The sequence below is a fragment of the Malus sylvestris genome, chromosome 11, assembly GCF_916048215.2.
Source record: "Malus sylvestris chromosome 11, drMalSylv7.2, whole genome shotgun sequence".
Taxonomy (NCBI): Eukaryota; Viridiplantae; Streptophyta; class Magnoliopsida; order Rosales; family Rosaceae; genus Malus; species Malus sylvestris.
Window position 1 is genome coordinate 22,985,357 of NC_062270.1, and position 19,263 is coordinate 23,004,619.

Sequence of the window (19,263 nt, forward strand, 5' to 3'; positions counted from 1 at the left end):
GGTTTGTACTACAGGCTGGCACCTGCCTTGGATCCAAGGTGAGTGTGTGGTGCGGAAGGTGAACGATTACGTGAAGGCTAGGCCCTGGCCTCGGGCGGAGCACTAACACCGGGGTGCAGGATAATGAGCACTAAATATATCTCAACATAATCATACACACTGCAATCAATATCATTAATATGTACTCACCTGAAGCTTACATGTGCATCCGCAGCACCATGCAATAATATGCATATCTATACTAATGCATATACTAAAACATATGCAATGGACATGGCATTTAAAACATAATTTCATTTAAAACCATTTCTGGGAAAATATAAATCATATATATGTATATATATAGAAAACTAAAAGCCCACTCCCTAGTATGTAGCTGGGTCGTAACCCTCGAGTCTTGCCTGGCTATGCTTATCCTCTGGGAACGTCTCGCCTATATGTGAAATCATTGATTTAACGTTAATTTAAGCACATAATCAAAACCGTATAATAATTTTTCATACGTTGCTCAATTGGGGTGTTTGAATATACCATCGTGGCCTACTCAACACCACAAGCATCCTCATATTTTTAGAATAATTTTCCAAGGTCCCATGCGCCCTTACACTTCTGCCAAGGCACGACCACACTTGCCGACCACGCACATGCACATGCTTGGCACATTAATGGAATCTCTAATGCCGTTAGGGAATATTCCATTAAATATTAGCATATACCGTTAACCTTACCTGATGCCATTAGTATATTCCGTTAATGTTGATGGAATATTCTCCTTCCTTCTCCGGTGGTTCTTCAGAATTCGACGCCGGCCACTGCTGTTTCATAGAAAACTGAAAAATCGTAAAACTGAAAATATCTTCTTCGTTTTTCAACCAAATTCCACAAATTTTATATCAATTTGAAGCCCTGAACTAGTAGAACATGATCTTACCTTTTAGAGGTCCTAAAACCAACGAAAAGTGGTCGGAAAATCTTTCAATATTCCGGCTAAATCTACAACTCATGGAATTAACCTATCCCAACGTCCAAATCCTCCCAAAAATTGTTCTGACGTCTCTATGGAGTAGTTTTAAGACTCTCTTAAGCTTTAAAACTTCATGAAATAACCACGATAACAACGAAGCAACAGAGCACCACGCCGGAGCTTTTAGGTTCTCATGTTCCCTTGATCCGTTCTTTGATCCAATGGTATGGATGGGTTCGTGAAGTCACCTGAAACACGTTGGTGCAAAGCTTAAGCTTGATCGATGAAGTTTGGATGGTGTTTGAGAGTTGAAGGCTCGGATTGTACGGACAAGGGAGAAGAGTCGAGAAGAGAGAAGAAGGAGAGCAAGTTTGTACGTGTAGGTGTATGTGTGTTTTTGGTCACGGGATTGGGCAAATATAGAAGGAATAGGGCGCTGATTGGGCCATTAGATATAGGGCTTAAATCAAAACAACCCACAATTCCAACTGTACCCAAGAAAATAGGAGATATGGTGATTGGTCCATTTCCTTAGCCTGTTTACCCATTCATTTATTCGTAACATTTCGTTACGAACTCAATTCGTCCCTAACTCACGTCAACGCTGTTGTGACGTGGTGTATAATTTACTCATGTCCGCTAAAAAATAATTTAAAACTATAAACATACATCCACGTCACTACGACTCGAGGGTATAATTGTCAATTCCACACATCTGAGGATAAAATATATATTAATTTGGAACGGGTCTTCACAATAAAATCATCTCTAAAAGTGATATTGAAGCGCCCAAAGGCTAATCCAAAGAATCTCGTAAATCAAAATAAAGATGTACTTAACTAGGGGTATCATAGTGGCCCGAAGGCATAACCATCACCCGAATGTGAAGCAATACAACACTAGGTTACGCCAATGAAGAAATATGGTAGGTCCCATCACCCGAAGGTGAAGCTGTACAACTTTAGGTTACACCATAAAAGAAATATAACATAACACACCAACACTGGATGTGACTAGTGAAGCTGTCCGACACTGGTTTCTCCAATAAAGCTGAGAGTATGTAATAATATCTCACTGTTCCTCGACTGTGTCCTTTGGCCATAGACATATACATAATTAGGTTGTGTGTATGTGTTGTACGATTACCCACTAAATAAACACAGAAACTCATACCAAGCTTAGGATTCAAAATCTCATCATCTGAAATCATAAGCAATTCATAAACATTGTTGATGCACAAAACCGGAGGTCTTGGAACAACGTAAATCCGACCATGAATCTGCAAGAAATGTAAATAACACAAGATGTATCGTGGTTCACCCCAAGGTTTGGATTACGTCCACACTAATTATGTATTTATCTGAAGGAGAGATAGCTCTGAGAGTGAGAGCTTTGAGAGGGGGGAGAGGGCCTAGGAATTGGCCTCCTTCAATTGTGAGGGTGAGGGGTCCTTTTATAGAATAAGGACTCCTCACTTATTACATATTTGCCCCTTCCTTTATTACATAATTACATTTAAGTCCCCCGAGTATTTATACGAGGTCTAAATACGGAGGCCCTAAATATGGTATAAACAAACATGATTCCTATAAACATGCCATTTTATAAACCTTAAATAGATAAATAAAAATATTTCATAAAAGCGAATTAAATAAATCATGAATTCTCCAAAATCATAAATATAGAAGTCCGTAAAACATATCATAAAACATAATTAATTCATGAAATGTAGAATGAATGCAAGCCTAATAGTTTTATAAAAACATGTAATTTGAGAAGGGGCCCACTCACAAATATTCTGCTACCAGGGAGCCAATCGATCTAGGAAGGATGGGATAACTTCCAACCAATGCACCTAAACACAAATAGGAACCAATTTCAAGGCTTACCTTCGCTTGAGATGGCGAGAATTCGCCGGAGATGGCAAGAATTCGTCGGAGAAGTCCTTGCACAGTAACTGCACTCTGCAGCGTGAGTAGGGAAGTTTCAAGGGGTTTTTCTCTCAAATTTTTGGTTCAAGGCCTCACCACAGTGATTAGGAAGGGTGGAGGGTTGGTGTTGTGTTTGTTTATTGGTGTATGGGTGTGTAAGTGTGCTTGGCAAGGGAGGGAGATGAGAGGTGATTGAGAGAGATGAGTGAGGGATTAAAAGGTCACGGGACAAAAAGGAACACCCCAGAAAATTGGGGAAAAACCTACCACGTGCCACCCCATGACTAGTTCAGGATAAAGAAATATCTCTTAATGTAAATTACCTAAATGCCCTTGGTGTTCAAAAATTCATAGAAACATCGTTTTAGCTCCAAATTCTAATCCATTTGTACCTACGTGTTCGTATCGACGAATGCAACATGAATAAATTAAAAGAATAATTATTACATGTCACGACACGAGAGTCAACGAAAGTCAACGTTTTCACCACTAGGGATGTTTTCGTAATTTAACTAATTAAAAAAATAAAATTTAAGATTGGTTGTTACAGCTAGTCATAGAAGAGCCATTTGTTGTTCCATTTCATGAGCAAGGTCTCCTATGTATGGTGAATGCAATGTATGTTGCTTGAGAGTACTTGACCCATTAAACCGCAGCATATCTGGTCAGAACGGCTTCATCCTATATTGTTTCGGTAACTAGTAGATGCAACTACTTTGTATTTAATTGGAAGATTTATACCTCCGTGAGCACAATGTTTAATCTGTGAAGTGACTTAGCAACTAGTATTTTTAGGAATTTATTCCTTATTTTCAGTGTCTAGCTCATTTCTGCAGCATCATGGGTTTTCTTTTTGCTGCTACCAATTATTCAGACTTAAATTCAATGTTGTATCCAGGGCAATATTGTCCTAAACAGACCATGGGCTTTTTGTGCAATGGCTGGAGAAAGCAACAATCGAGGAAGAGTAAGGGCTTTTTTTTCTCTCTCCTTCTGTGTTTGAAGCTTGGGAGCAGCCTCTTCATAAATGGGGGTAAGGCTAGCCGACATTCACCTCTCCCAGACCCTGCGTAAAGCGGGAGCCTTGTGCACTGGGTACGACGACCTTCTGTGTTTGAAGCTATTATAAAATTTTCTTCACTTCATGATGAGATTAGAAAACTGGTTCTATCATGATCAATGCAAATGCATTCTAATGGCCGAACCTGACAACATATTTGCAAATCCTTTGCCAAACTTGGCACGTGGAAACAATCCAGCCGGGTTTCCATTTTTCTACATTAAACCAACTGAAAATGAGAAAATAATTAGGAAATTTTATGCTGAGGAAAAAGGTCCTGTGACTGATGTTGATCCAATAGGCAATTCTCCTGTAATTAAAAAGAAGGTAAAATAATGTATTGCTAATATAGTTTTCAGCTAACGTGGTTATGAATTGTGGAACATTTATATTTGGATAGGGTTATAGTGAGCGTGTGCATGCCACTGTCCATATAGGTCTGCTTAATCATATTCAGGTAGACCATGTTTCTTTTGTCACAGAACATAATTTTGAAATGAAAAAATAATTTGGAAAATTGATGATATTGACCAGATTGGCAATCTTCCAGTGAATCATAAAGACAGTTATTAAATGAATGAATAGTATATTGCAGGGCTATGGAAAGTGATTGGCTGAATAGTTTGATGTGAAAATTAAGTTGACACACAAATTAAACCCTATTGATGACAATTGTAGTATTAAGCAAGTAGGGATCGTTCTAGACCGGGGATTAATTAAGGATGCTAATCAACACAAATAAGACTCAAAAACACTAAACTAGACTCTATAGACTCAAAACTAACTTAAAACACTCAAAACAGCAACAAACAATAAAAAAGACTCAATTCTAGACCTAACAAGTGATTTGGACGAAAATAAGACTTACCTTGACTCAAAAGACTAAAAGAAAACAGGTTTTGACTTAACTAACAAGACTCAATGAATGGGGGATTGTTTTTGATGAATTTTAAAACTTAAAAACAGAAACTTAAGAAACAAACTTAAGAAGACACGAAATTGATGAAATAGAATGGTGAAAGACTAGTTAGAGGGTTCCTTCTCCACACATGAAACATATGCATACGAATCGATTTCCAATTATTCTTTCGACAAACCATGAATGACAATGCCCCAAATTAATTGTATTGAACTAATTAATTTTCAGATTTCCCTAGATTCATTGAATTGAATGGAAAACGCATCACAACCAAATTATTCTTCATCAAGTTCCCTAACTATGGAATACGCATGATAGAAAAACTTAACAAAGATCATTAAGTTCAATGGAAACCATAAGCATTGATGAGGCATTCATAACTATGAAAAGCATGTTACTCTTGCCTAGAATTTACTTAACACAATTGTGACTAGTGACTTTTACTACTCACGAATATAAGTTCATAACGATTAGGTGAAATTCCCTTGTACTCTAGCATCAAATTCATGCATGCAAACTAAGTTGGCCACCTTAATCAACATACAAGAACAAGTTCTTAATAAAACAGATAAGTAAACCACATTCATGATTCATGAAACAATAACTGGAGAAAATAATTCATATAAAACATATGATCATGGCTTTGAATTGACCTTTAACTATAAAGAACTTAGTTCCTCATGTTCGCAATTAAACAAAGATAACTTAAATTAAACATTGAAAGTAAAAGATGGAAAACACCTAAGAACGCTCCAGCACTCCCAAAGACTTGGGCATAGGCACGGCACAAAGGCTCCTCTTCTTTCTCCTTGCAATACTCACGGCACAATGAGGGGTGAACGTGCTTGAGGGATGTATGAGTGCAGAAAAATATGGTAGAGAGTGGTGAATGATTTGTGCAGCCAGGGTGTGTATTTATAGGCTGAAATACATGTGACAATCCCTAAGGATTTGGATAGGTTTTTGAAATTAAAGTGGGACAAGGATTATGTAACCAAAACCCAAGTGGAATGGGTTAAATCAATTAGAAACCAAAGGAAAGAAGGATAGCAAAGGTGCCGCAAGTTTAAGAGAAAGGATAAGGCTTCTAGAAAGGATGTTGCAGCACCTATTTCTGATCCTAAATGAACAAGGATACACGGCATGGTTTTAGAGAAGGATTACAAGTCCTAATTCACCTAGGTAAGGCATATATGCGGCACTTAAGGGATAAGGGTTCTAGAATCTGAAATATATGTTTTAAATGCATAACTATCCCTTAGAAATAGCTGGAATTAAGGCACAAACTGATTTGGATAAGATAAGATTGGATAATGCTAGATTAGGAAATGATAAGATAAGATAATGTTAGTTTGGATAAGATAAGATTGGATAAGGTTTTGGATAATGACTCCTTCTTTTGAGCTGATTCCTTATCTTCTTTGTCTTAGATTTATTTCTTCACTTTTTTCAGCACATTCCTAGCCTCTTGAACTTGAATTTGTCCATCCATCTTGCTCCATTCATAAGCTATCCATTTGGTGCCCAAAACTACCTCAAAATGCTCCAAATTGCAGTTTCTTGCCAACTTTGTCATATGGACCTACAAACACACGAAAATAGCTTAAAACACTATAACAAACACAAACTAACTACGAAAATGCAAGAAAACAAGCTAACTAAGTCGCACAAATATGCTCCTATCAAATTCCCCCACACTTAGCTTTTGCTAGTCCTCAAGCAAAATGAAACAAACAAAATAAAACAAGTAAACAAAACATACTCTAATCCTTCCAACATTTGCGTCAAGGATTTCCAACGCACATGACATGTTAAAAATCATCATTCCTATAGATTTTTGTCATCTTTACACTTAAGCACATACTTAATCATAGTCACCACTTACTAGTTCACATTTAACCAATTAAAACGATGTTTTGAATGTAGTAACATGCCTTAGAGAATTTGCTCAATTCCTTACAAGATACTCTCTATTCTCACACAGATTTTCTGACTACACTCCCTATACTAGGTGTATGTGAGAAGATTGATGTAAACATGAAAACTAATACTCACATATGTTATAATCGAAGAAGACACTTTCTGGAATTATTAATGCATGTATATATGATCTCATGAATGGGATGCCACTACTTAGACGCGAGAACCAGGGATACCATATGCTCATACCAATCCCAAACTCCACAGATTGAAACACATAACACCCAAGATAAAGTCAAAGGGTTGTAATGGGGCTAAGGGTATTGGCTAACAAAGAAAGGTAAAGATAAACAAATGTTCCTAAAGCAATAGTAAGCAAAGCAATGAAATCAACTTAGAATTCACTTTTGAATACAGCAAATACCTTGAAACATTAAGGGGATTTCGTACAACTTAGAGTCAGATTCAAACTTTTTGGACCCTTTCTTCAACAACCAATACTTGTGAGCTCATTCTCACTTGTTTTGAACTCTTTTTTTTTCTTTCTTTTTCCACTTTTTCTTCTTTTCATGTTTTTTTTCTCTTTCTTTTTATTTTCTTTCTACCCGTGTACATATCCTTCCCCCACACTTGATTTCTGCAATATATTTGATCAAAAGGAATTCCCTCTAAGTCATGCTCTACTATACTTTAAGAACAAGGGTATGGATAGTCCTATTCTAGGCTAGGTTGGGATAATTTGGCTAACGAAGAAAATAGCCTAAATAAGGCTCAAAGGGGTTAAACCTACAAAACAAATGCATGGGATGAAGGCTTTTTTTGGCTCTGGTGGTAACTACTAAACAACTCCATCTTGTTATATGTTATGCACTCAATTTTAAAGCTTTGAATGAAACGGGCATGAGTTCTAGTATTTGGAACTAAAGTGATAAAACACTTTCTAAGTAGCAACCAAGCAAAGAATAATGAGATTATGCAACGACTTTAGAAAACAAGAAATCATAGATTAATAACTCTCCAAACAAAGTTTAAGCTCAAGTCTCTCAGGGTTGTAGCGTTAGTTTGAGTTCCTTCCTTCAAGCATGTTACAAAAACTGATTTTTCCTTTGTGATTAAATGTGAATTTGTAAACTATAACTATAACCAAATAGTATATCAAACTTCCATCCATGTTTGTAACGTTCTTTAAAAGTCATGCAATTAAAAACCAAATCCTCATCATTGTGTTGGAAGGTACCCTAAGACACAAACACACCAAAAACAACTTTAAAACGACTCTTTTTAGGTTTTTCAAAACTTTTTCGAATTTTTTGCTTGAATTTTCGTATTTCCTGTTAAAGCCACATAAAGACACATCAAAACATACTAAAAACACTCAAAAGCAATGAAAAACAACCTTTGAAATGTTAGGTAGTAAAATCTTATGAATTGTGCAACAAAAACACTTTGTTTACCCCCCCCCCCCCCACACTTAAACCAAACATTGTACACAAAAACAAGAAAATAACATAACTAGCAAATAAGACAAATATGGCAAAGTAAAAGCAATAAGGAGTAGGGTTTAGGAACGCAAATCTGGTTGTGATGCCGGAGCTTCCTAGGTCTTCTTTATTTGCATGGGTTGCCTCCCAAGAAGCGCTTGCTTTAACGTCTTCCAACCGGATGCTACCTCCGTTTAAGCTGCAATAGGGCCAACAGCATGGAGGGGTACATTCTCCACGACATGCTTCTCAAAAGCTACATAATATGGCTTCAAACGATGTCCATTTACTTTGAATTCTTGTTGCGTCTTCAAACTTTGAATTGAATTGCACCATGAGGAAAAACATTAGTAACAACAAAAGGACCAATCCATTTGGAACGCAACTTACCCGGAAACAAACGAAGACGGGAATTGAAGAGTAACACTTTCTGCCTTATAGAGAACGTCTTGCTATGAATCATCTTATCATGGAATGGCCTTGCCTTCTCTTTGTAAATGCGAGCGTTGTCATAAGCTTTGTTCCTAATTTCCTCAAGCTCATTTAATTGCAATTTTCTATGGAGACCTGCGGCATCAATGTCCATATTGAATGTTTTGATGGCCCAATGTGCACGATGCTCTAACTCAACGGGAAGATGACACGGTTTCCCATAGATGAGCCGAAATGGTGACATCCCAATTGATGTTTTGTCGGCAGTACGATACGCCCACAATGCATTATTCACACACAAGCTCCAATCTTTACGAGTTGGCCCCACGGTCTTCTCCAAAATCTGCTTGATTTCCCGATTTGACACCTTGGCTTGCCCACTTGTTTGAGGATGATAAGGTGTTGAAACCTTATGCGTGACATTATACTTTTTGAGTAACGCCTTACTGCTTCAATTGCAAAAATGAGACCCTCCATCACTAATGAGTACTCTTGGCATTCCAAATCTTGCAAATATGTTAGTTCTAATAAAATCTGCAACCACTTTAGAATCATTAGTACAGGTGGCTTTTGCTTCCACCCATTTCGACGCATAATCAACCGCAAGTAAAATATAAAGGAAGCCATGTGAGGAGGGAAAAGGACCCATGAAATCTATACCCTAAACATAAAAAATCTTAACATAATATATAGGGTGTTGCGGCATTTGGTCCTTTGCACTTATATTACCCATTCTTTGACAACGATCACATGTTATGCAAAAGGTTCTAGCATCTCTAAAGATAGTAGGCCAATAAAATCCACATTCTAAAACCTTATGTGTTGTGTGTTGTATGCCAAAATGACCCCCATATGCATAAGTGTGACAAAAAGTTAGAATCGAATGAAACTTGGAATCATGCACACATTTACGTATAATCTGATCAGGGCAACGTTTCCACAAATAAGGGTCATCCCAAACATACAACCGTGCATCTTTCTTAAGTTTATCACGTTGGTGTTTATTTAGGGTGCTTGGGACATGCTTAGTGGCTAAATAGTTAACTAGATCGGCATACCATGGCTCACTTACCTTAATGGACAACAGCTGCTCATCTAGGAATGTCTCTGGGATGGGCATGGCATTGGCATCTTCTTCATGCACCATTCGGCTCAAGTGGTCAGCCACCACGTTTTCACTTCCTTTCTTGTCCCGAATTTCCACATCAAACTCTTGGAGAAGTAACATCCAACGAATAAGCCATGGCTTGGCCTCCTTCTTGGTGAGCAAATACTTCAAAGCTGCATGATCAGTGTAAATAATAACTTTAGTTCCAAGTAGATATGAATGAAATTTATCTAAAGCAAATACAACATCAAGAAGTTCTTTTTCAGTGATGGAATAATTCAATTGTGCATCATTCAAGGTCCGGGATGCATAGTAGATGACGTGTGGCTTCTTGTCCCTCATTTGTCCCAAAACAGCCCCTAATGCATAATCTGAGGCATCACACATAAGCTCAAAGGGAAGGCTCCAATCTGGTGGAACTATGATGGGGGCCGAAGTTAGTCTTTCTTTAGGGTGATTGAACGCCTTCTCACACTCATCATCGACCTTGAATGTCACATCCTTTTGAAGAAGTCGGCAAAGGGGTTAGGAAATCTTGGAAAAATCTTTGATGAATCGCCTATAGAATCTTGCATGTCTAAGAAAAGAAAGAACCTCTCTCACCGAAGTGGGAAAGGGTAAGTAGCGTACAAGATCTATGTGACCTAAAACTATGCCTTGTTTAACCATAAAGTGACATTTTTTCCCAATTCAAAACAAGGTTAGTTTCAATGCATCGTTTTAAGATTAAAGTGAGATTATCTAAACAACCATCAAACGAATCACCAAAGACACTAAAATCATCCATGAAAACCTCAATGATCTTTTCCACAAAATTTGAGAATATACTTACCATGCATCGTTGGAATGTGGCAGGTGCATTACACAAACCGAATGGCATTCGACGATATGCAAAAGTACCAAATGGACAAGTAAAAGTGGTCTTTTCTTGATCATCTGGAGCTATAACAATTTGATTATATCCTAAATAACCATCTAGAAAGCAATAAAAAGAATGACCGGCTAACCTTTCAAGCATTTGATCAATGAATGGCAAAGGGAAGTGATCTTTCCTTGTGGTGGTGTTGCGCTTCCTATAGTCAATGCAAACTCTCCAACCGGTTTGGATACGAGTGGGCATAAGTTCATTCTCTACATTTTTCACCACGGTGACTCTTGATTTCTTTGGTACAACTTGAACCGCTGAAATCCAACGACTATCTGAGATAGGGTAAATGACTCCACAATCTAGAAGCTTGATAATTTCCTTTTTCACAACTTCCATCATTGGAGGGTTGAGTCGGTGTTGAGCCTCTCGAGTTGGTTTAGCCCCCTCCTCTAGAAGTATGTGATGCATGCATGTTATAGGGCTAATCCCCTTAATATCGGCCAAGGTCCATCCAATGGCTGTTTTGTGCTCTTTCAACACCCGAATCAACTTCTCCTCCTCTATAGCCGTGAGTGATGAAAAGACAATGATGGGCTATTGGAAGTATGCCCACAAAGCTACTCATTTGATGTAATAGCTTTTGGAATACTTATTGTTTTAAACTATTATATGTTTAATGAAGGGCAAAGCTTATTGTTAATCACTATTTATTGTATCATGTGTTTAAGCAATAAGGGAATCCAAGGAATGTATTTGATCTAAGAGATAAGTGATCTAAGTAAGTTAGATTAACGAGACCTTTCTCTTATGTTCATTCCTAAAACGTTCCTAGCCATAGGATTGCCAATTGGGCATTGACAATCCGCTAAGGTTAGTATGCGTTACGTCAACTCAAGCGTGAGTATGACTAGTCTCAAGTTATTTAGTGTTGGACACTAAGACAAACACGTAGGTGCTCGAAAGGGTAATCAAGTACACTGAACAACGATCAAAAGAGAGTTTGAACATACATGTCATGTAAGAACTCGTTAGTTGCAATATGCAAGGTAGTCATTTGACTTGAGGCATCATAGATGTCTAATGATTAGGTCCTTGATCTTTGATCATGTCAAAGGCATTCTATCGAGAGTGTCCACGACATTGTTGGGTCAAGCTATCTAGTCATGTAGGCATATGAATGCACAACAAGGGATCTCTAACCTTCCATGGTGGAAGGAGAATACTCTAAGATATGATTCGGGAGTCTTTGGCCAAAGCATACGAATATGACTTAGGAAGTATATTCCAAATTATATTCAATTGAATCATATAGAGAAGTATTACATTGGATAGTAGACATGAAACAAACTATCACTCAAACAATGTGATTAAGAGTATTGTATTAGAGAAAGACCGTATTGCATTGTAATTGTAACTGGATAGGTTCTCCAACCAATTCTATTTAGCTTGGGTAGCCATGACATGCTGCTCGGTGTCACTCATGGTTTGTGGAAGCCTTGAAGATTAGCAAACACTAAATCTTAATCAAAGGGAGAATTGAAATGAAAGTTCAATTCACAATCGATTGTTAAGAGTAACAATCGCCCACTGCCTCGCTAATTGGGACCTAATGGATCGTACACCGAGTAAGGATGAAAGTGAAGAAATATAAATGAAATGGATAAGCAATTAAATGGTTTAATTGAAAAATGGTCAAGGTTAATTAATTAGTTGATTAATTATACGAAAGGTTCGTAGTGGGCTTTTAAGTTAGTTTTGGGCTTCGGGGTCCAAAGGGTTTGGTCCACTAGGCCCATTATGTTTAAGTTGTATGACAACTAAAACAAATATGGGCAAATAGCCCAATCACTTAAGATGGCGGGTCATAGCAAGGGTAGTGGGAAGTTTTGCTTAATTGCAAGTTTGCCACTCACCTAAGAAAATAGATATAAAAGCATCTTGATAGCTTTTACCTCATTAGGGTTTTCTTGAGACAAAGATGAGAAACACTTTCTCTCTTTTTCTCTAAAAGAGGCCGGCCACTTAGGGAAGAGATAGCTAGCAATCTTTTTTTCTCTAAGTCATCCATTTCATCTTCACACCTCATCCTTGGTGTGGAGACTTAGAGACACCAAATCTTTGGTGTTTTTTTGGAGATCCTTTCCTCACATCCTCAAGGAGCAAAGGAGCATCAAAAGGTAGAAAATCACAAGGAAGATCCAAGGAGCTAGGAGGTGACTTGAAGGCCCTCCACTTGGGTGAATCCCTTGTGTAAACAAGGATGAGCTTCAAGGGTAACGAATCTCTAAATCCTTCCTTCTCTTTAATGTTGTTGAAGAGTCTCATGGTTCACCATTCACTAGGCTTTGAAAGTCATGGGTTTTAGAATTGTTTTTGAATGCATGCCTACTTTACTATGTTAATAGTTTGCCTATGTGTTCAAATATTCTCACATGTTCTTAGCTAGGACAAATTTTTTCCTTCAAGTGGTATCAGAGCCTAGGTCTAGTTTATGGTGAATCCTTTTGGGTTTTGTGTTTTTCATGGTTTGTGATTTAAATGTTGTAAATGTTACAAGCTTTGTTCTTGCTTTTGAATATAAATTTTGCTTGAAAATTTAGCATCTCAAATGTTGTAGATGTAGTTCATATAAGCATGAATATTGGAACTAAAATTTGGTGCCATGTATGTGGGGAGATTCGGCCAAATCCAAGGGGTGGATTTTTGGGTTCATGTTTGTCTTGTTAAAAGAGTTTTAAAGTGACTTTTGGAACCCCTACGTATCCTAGGATGTTAACCATCTTTTGTGTAGTGAAAATTTGAGTTTTATTGAGTGAAAACACTCATGGAGCTCTTATGAGTTTTCATGTGTGTTCTTCAATGTTCTTGATGTTCTTACCAAGAACAAAAAGTTTTGGTGTTTTGATTCAATATGTTTGTTGCTTTGAATAAAGTTTTGGTTTATTATTGATTGATGATGGATGATTGGTGATGGATGATTTATGCTTTTATTGTTTGACAAAACTTTTTTCTTACAACTCATCCCAATCAACTTTTCCTCACCTACCTATCCACTCGCACAAAACACTTTCAAATTTTGAATTTTTCACCAAAAACCTTTTCCCCCCTCCTTTTTCACTACCAAAACTGGCCACCCCTTAGTGGGGGTACTTTTGGGGCTTTCATGCAATTACATAAAGTTTTGATACTTTTGTGTATTTGCACTTTGACCCAAAAATTTGCGTTTTTACGTTAAGGCCCAAAAACGCTAAAGGACAAATTGTTTTGCTCCTTTAATGAAGTTTTTATTATTGGTGAAATTTTTGAGTTCTAGTTGTAATTACATGAAGTTGTGGACTCTTGTGTTTTTACAAAGTGACCCCAAAAGTTTATGTTTTAAATTTATGGCCCAATAGTTGTGGTCATTATTTTTCTGCCCAAAAGATGATGAGAACAAAATTGTTTTGTCTCTTGAATGAGAATTGGATTTTCATTTCATTTAGTTCCATTTAAATCAATTCTATGAATCCGAAAACCAATTGTTTAAGTTGCTTTCTTAGTTAATATGATTGATTAAGAAAATGGTGATTATGAACCAAAGGCCTCGATAATTGAGCTATGTGATTGGCCGCTTTACATTATGAATGCTTGGGTTAAGTAGTTTAGATTTGAATGTAATTTGATTAGTTCAAATTTGTTGTAAATGGACATAAGTCCATCTAATGTGTTGTAAAAGGGCATAAGCCCTTCTCTTTATTTTAAGTATTCCTATTTGTTTATTTGTATGCAAATTGGAATAGTTGGGTCCAACGCCCAATAGGAAATAACGGTTTAATTAGATTAAACGCGTAACTAAAATCAACAACTACCTACCTTAGACCCAAGGTCCAACACAAGGCTCGTGTTGGATCAAATCAAACGGTTCATAATCATCCTAATACCTAATATGACTATATAGTCCATATGAGGATGCAAAGCATTCGTTAGTAGTTCCATATAGTCTCGCTAGTTTCATCGAAATAGTGGGAGTATTATATACTACTAATTCATATTAACTTGGACCAATGGTTGTGATAGGCCCAAGTTCTTTTAATAAGATTAAAATAAAATTGATGTAGCCTCAACAAAACGAATATTAAGTTGATAAGCGAGAGATGCTTTGAACATCTCTTCGTAGGCCTTCCACCATGGTGGGCTCCAATCGTTTGTGACTCTTACACCGGCTTCACCCTATCATGGGGAAGTTCAAAGTATGTGCTTACATTCAGGAGGAGTCCATATGTACATGCATGATGTGGTGAGGTAGGCACCGAGGATGGCCGACATCATATCATTGTGAGGCTATTCTTGAACCCCTACACGAACTAGCATGGTGGGAATAACTTAATTAAGTGCAATGGTGCCAACATCATATCATTGTGAGGCATCATTCTCTAGAGGCCAAACAAGATGGGTAATTACAAGAGTTGTAGATGATTAAAGCATTATTCTCTCATCATTATTTTTGCTAACCAACATAGTATCATTGTGAGGTGGGCTTGGTAATGGTGAGCCTCCCATACCCTGCTAAGAGTTCAACATAACTCTCGAATTCCATTGAGGGATGTGGAATTTGACAAAAATAGTGGGTGGTACTATTTGATTTAAGACCCAATCAAGTAGTTTTAAAATCAACAATATAATACGATTTCTGTTATGTTATGTAGTTAACGACATGCCTAAAATTACACCCACCATTATACTTGACAAAAAGGGCCTTAGGGGCCAACGTTTCCTTGCTTGGTATCGCCACATTGAGAATGTCTCAAAGGTGAAAGACATATTGTATGTGCTTAAGCAATCCCCTCCTCATGTACCTCCTACGAAACTAGCTTCAAAGGAGGAGTGTCAAAATTATGATAGACACTATGAGGATGACTTACAAGCTAAATGCTTAATCCTCACTTCACTTAGTGAGGAGCTTATGAAGCTACATAAGCATATGGACACTTCTTGTGCCATGGTTGAAAGTTTGCATAAGATGCATGACATTGAGACTAGTAATGTACGATTCTCAAATGTTTGTAGTCTATTGAATGCCAAAATGGCAAAGGGGACATCGGTTCATAAACATGGACAAAAGATGGAAAGGATCTTTCAAGATCTTGAGAGTTTAGGAACTTCCATCGATGGGAAAATGGCCCAAGACTTTTTCCTTGCATCTCTCTCGGATGATTTCACTAAGTTTATTATAAACTATAAAGTGAATAGATTCGATCATACTTTTACCGAGATGATTGACATGTGTTGTAAGTTTGAACAAGGTTTCAAAAGGGACAGTGGGAGTGCGAATGCAATCACAAGGAAAATGTTGCATAAGAAGAAGGCAATAAAATCCAAAGGAACATGCTTTCATTGTGGAAAGGATGAACATTGGAAGAAGAAATACAGGGTAGGCATTGCGAGCCTTATGACACGAACTTTAGAATGGACTATTTCTATCATAGAGAGTGCTTTTACAGTGAGCTCCAATAACTGGATATTTGATTCAGGCGCTAGTCAACATATCTGCAATTCGTTGCAGGGACTAATAGGGAACGGGACACTGCGTAATGGGGAGATGATTGTGCGAGTTGGGAACGGCACTAAGATCTCTGCAAAAGCAATAGGCACCTACATGCTTAAACTACCCTCTGGGGAAGTCCTATAACTTAAAAATTGTTTATATTTTCCTTCATGTATAAAGAATTTGATTTCTATCTTTAAGCTTTTACAAGATAGGCACTCAATATTGTTTGACAAAATGAGTTGCACTTTATACTTGAACGGTAGTATTATCTCTCATGGTAATATGATAGAGGGACTTTTTCACCTAGAGACAAGTAGTGGGATGCACTGTATTGAAAGCAGGAATACCTCAAAACCCAAAAGGGAGAAGTTAACCAAGAAAAGATGTGGCATCTTAAACTTGGACATGTGAACCTTGATAAGATTCGCAAGATGTCGAAAGACAGATATTTCCGCCCATTAGGTAATGACCAAATGGGTACTTGTGAATGTTGCTTAAAAGGGAAGATGACCAAATCTCCATTCACTGGGAAAGGAGAGCGTGCCACTGAAATTCTAAGGTTAATCCACATTGACGTATGTGGACCTATGTCTACTACGTTGAAATGAGGCTTCTCCTACTATATCACATTCACCGACGATCACTCTCGGTTTGGCTATGTGTATCTTATGAAGTACAAGTCAGAATCCTTTCAAAGGTTTAAAGAATTCAAGAATGAAGTTGAGAAGCAAACTGGGAAACAAATAAAGATCCTAAGATCAGATCGAGAGGGAGAGTATCTAAGTAGCGAGTTCCTAGATTATCTCAAAGAGTGTGGAATAATATCACAGTAGACTCCACCGGGAACTCCACAACTTAATGGAGTTTCTAAAAGGAGAAATCGAACCTTGATGAACATGGTTCGTTCTTTGATGAGTTCCGCCGATCTACCAGTAACATTCTAGGGATACGCTCTATATACAGCAGCTTACTTACTTAATAGAGTACCTTCCAAGTCAGTTTCACAGACGCCTTATGAGATATGGCATGGAAGAAAGCCGAGTCTTAATCACATTAAGATTTGGGGTTGTGAAGCATATGTTAAGAAGCTTGAAGCGAGATCAGTTAGGTGCTATTTTTTGGGATATCATTGAGAAACTATGGGATATGAGTTCTACCATCCTGATGACCAAAAAGTCTTTGTCGCTAGAACTGCTAAGTTTCTAGAGGACGAATTTGTTCTCAAAGGAACTATAAGTAAAATGATGGAAATTAATGAGATTAATGATGAACCACAAACAAGCACTCGACAAGTTGACAACCCTGTTCCTGAACCCCTAGCTCCACGTAGATCTGAAAGGGTTAGCAAGCCACCTAAAAAGTATGGCTTCGATAATGACTTTAGGGAATTGCACCTTCTAGGTGACAATGACACAAAGGAGGACCCTAGGGACTACACTGAAGCAATGTCTGACATTGACTCAAAGAGATGGCAAGAGGCCATGAAATCTGAGTTAGATTCCATGTATCAAAATCAGGTCTGGACTCTTGTAGACCTTCTAGAAGGTATAGTACCTGTTGGAAACAAATGGGTCTTCAAGAGGAAGCTAGACGCTGATGGGAACGTGGAGACTTATAAGGCTAGACTAGTAGCCAAGGGTTATAAGTAATGAAAAGGGATTGACTATGAAGAAACCTTCTTTCCTGTAGCCATGATTAAGTCCATTCAGATTTTGCTTGCTATAGCTACGTACCATGATTATGAGATATGGCAAATGGACGTGAAGACGGCCTTTCTGAACGGCTACCTAGAGGAAGAGCTCCATATGACTCAACCCGAAGGTTTCGTGTCCTAGTCTGAAATGACTAAGGTATGCAAGCTTCAGAGGTCCATTTATGGACTTAAGCAAGCCTCCAAGAGCTAGAACATTCGCTTTGATACTGAAATCAAATCGTTTGGTTTTACTCAAAACGAAGACGACAATTGTGTTTATCAAAAGGTCGTTGGGGATGCAGTTGTATTCCTAGTATTATATGTAAATGACATATTACTATTCGGGAATGACACTGCAGTACTTTCTTCTGTAAAAGTGTGGTTGTCCAAAACCTTCCACATGAAAGATTTGGGAGATGCATCTTATGTACTTAGGATAAAGCTTTCTCGTGATAGATCCAGAAAATTAATTGGATTATCCCAATCTATGTACATAGATAAGGTGCTAAGTAGGTTCCAGATGGAACAGTCTAAGAAAGGTTTTCTTCCTATAAGACATGGAATTCATCTTTCTAAGTCTATGGGACCAAAGACTCTTGAAGAGATACGGCAGATGAGTGCTATTCCTTATGTTTCCGCCATAGGAAGTCTCATGTATGCTATGATATGCACAAGGCCTGGTATCGCATATGCTGTGAGCATTATTAGTCAATATCAATCTAACCCAGGATCAGAACACTGGGCAGCTATCAAGACGGTCCTGAAGTACTTGAGAAGAACTAAGGACATGTTCCTCTTTTATGGAGGAGCGACCGAGTTGCGAGTGGAAGCCTATACAGATGCAGATTTCCAATCTGACGTCGATGATAGAAGTTCCAACTCCGGATATGTATTCACTCTAAATGGTGGGGCTGTTAGCTGGAAAAGCAAGAAACAAGATGTAATTGCTAATTCCACGATGGAGGTAGAATATGTTGCTGCAACTGAAGCCGGCAAATAAGCATTCTGGATGAAGAAGTTCATTACTGAACTTGGAGTGGTTCCAACCATTACATCACCAGTAACTTTGTACTGTGATAATAGTGGGGCGATAGCTCAAGCCAAGGAACCCAGGGCTTATCAAAAGAACAAGCATTTTGACAGGCGCTTTAATATCATTAGAAGATATGCTGTCGAGAGGAAAGTCAACATCTTAAAAGTTGCCTCAGCCGATAACGTAGCAGATCCACTGACAAAGCCAATGTCTCAAATCCAACTTGACCGCCATATGGAAAAGATGGGTATTAGATACATGGGAAGGTGGCTTTGAGTGCAAGTGGGAGATTGTTGGAAGTATGCCCACAAAGCCACTCATTTGATG

The 19,263-nt window shown here is 37.9% G+C and overlaps 1 pseudogene; it reads left to right on the forward strand.

Moving 5' to 3' along the window:
- The window catches only part of LOC126590314 (hydroxyproline O-arabinosyltransferase NOD3-like), a 56,358-nt pseudogene that overhangs the window by 1,957 nt on the left and 35,138 nt on the right, over positions 1 to 19,263 (forward strand).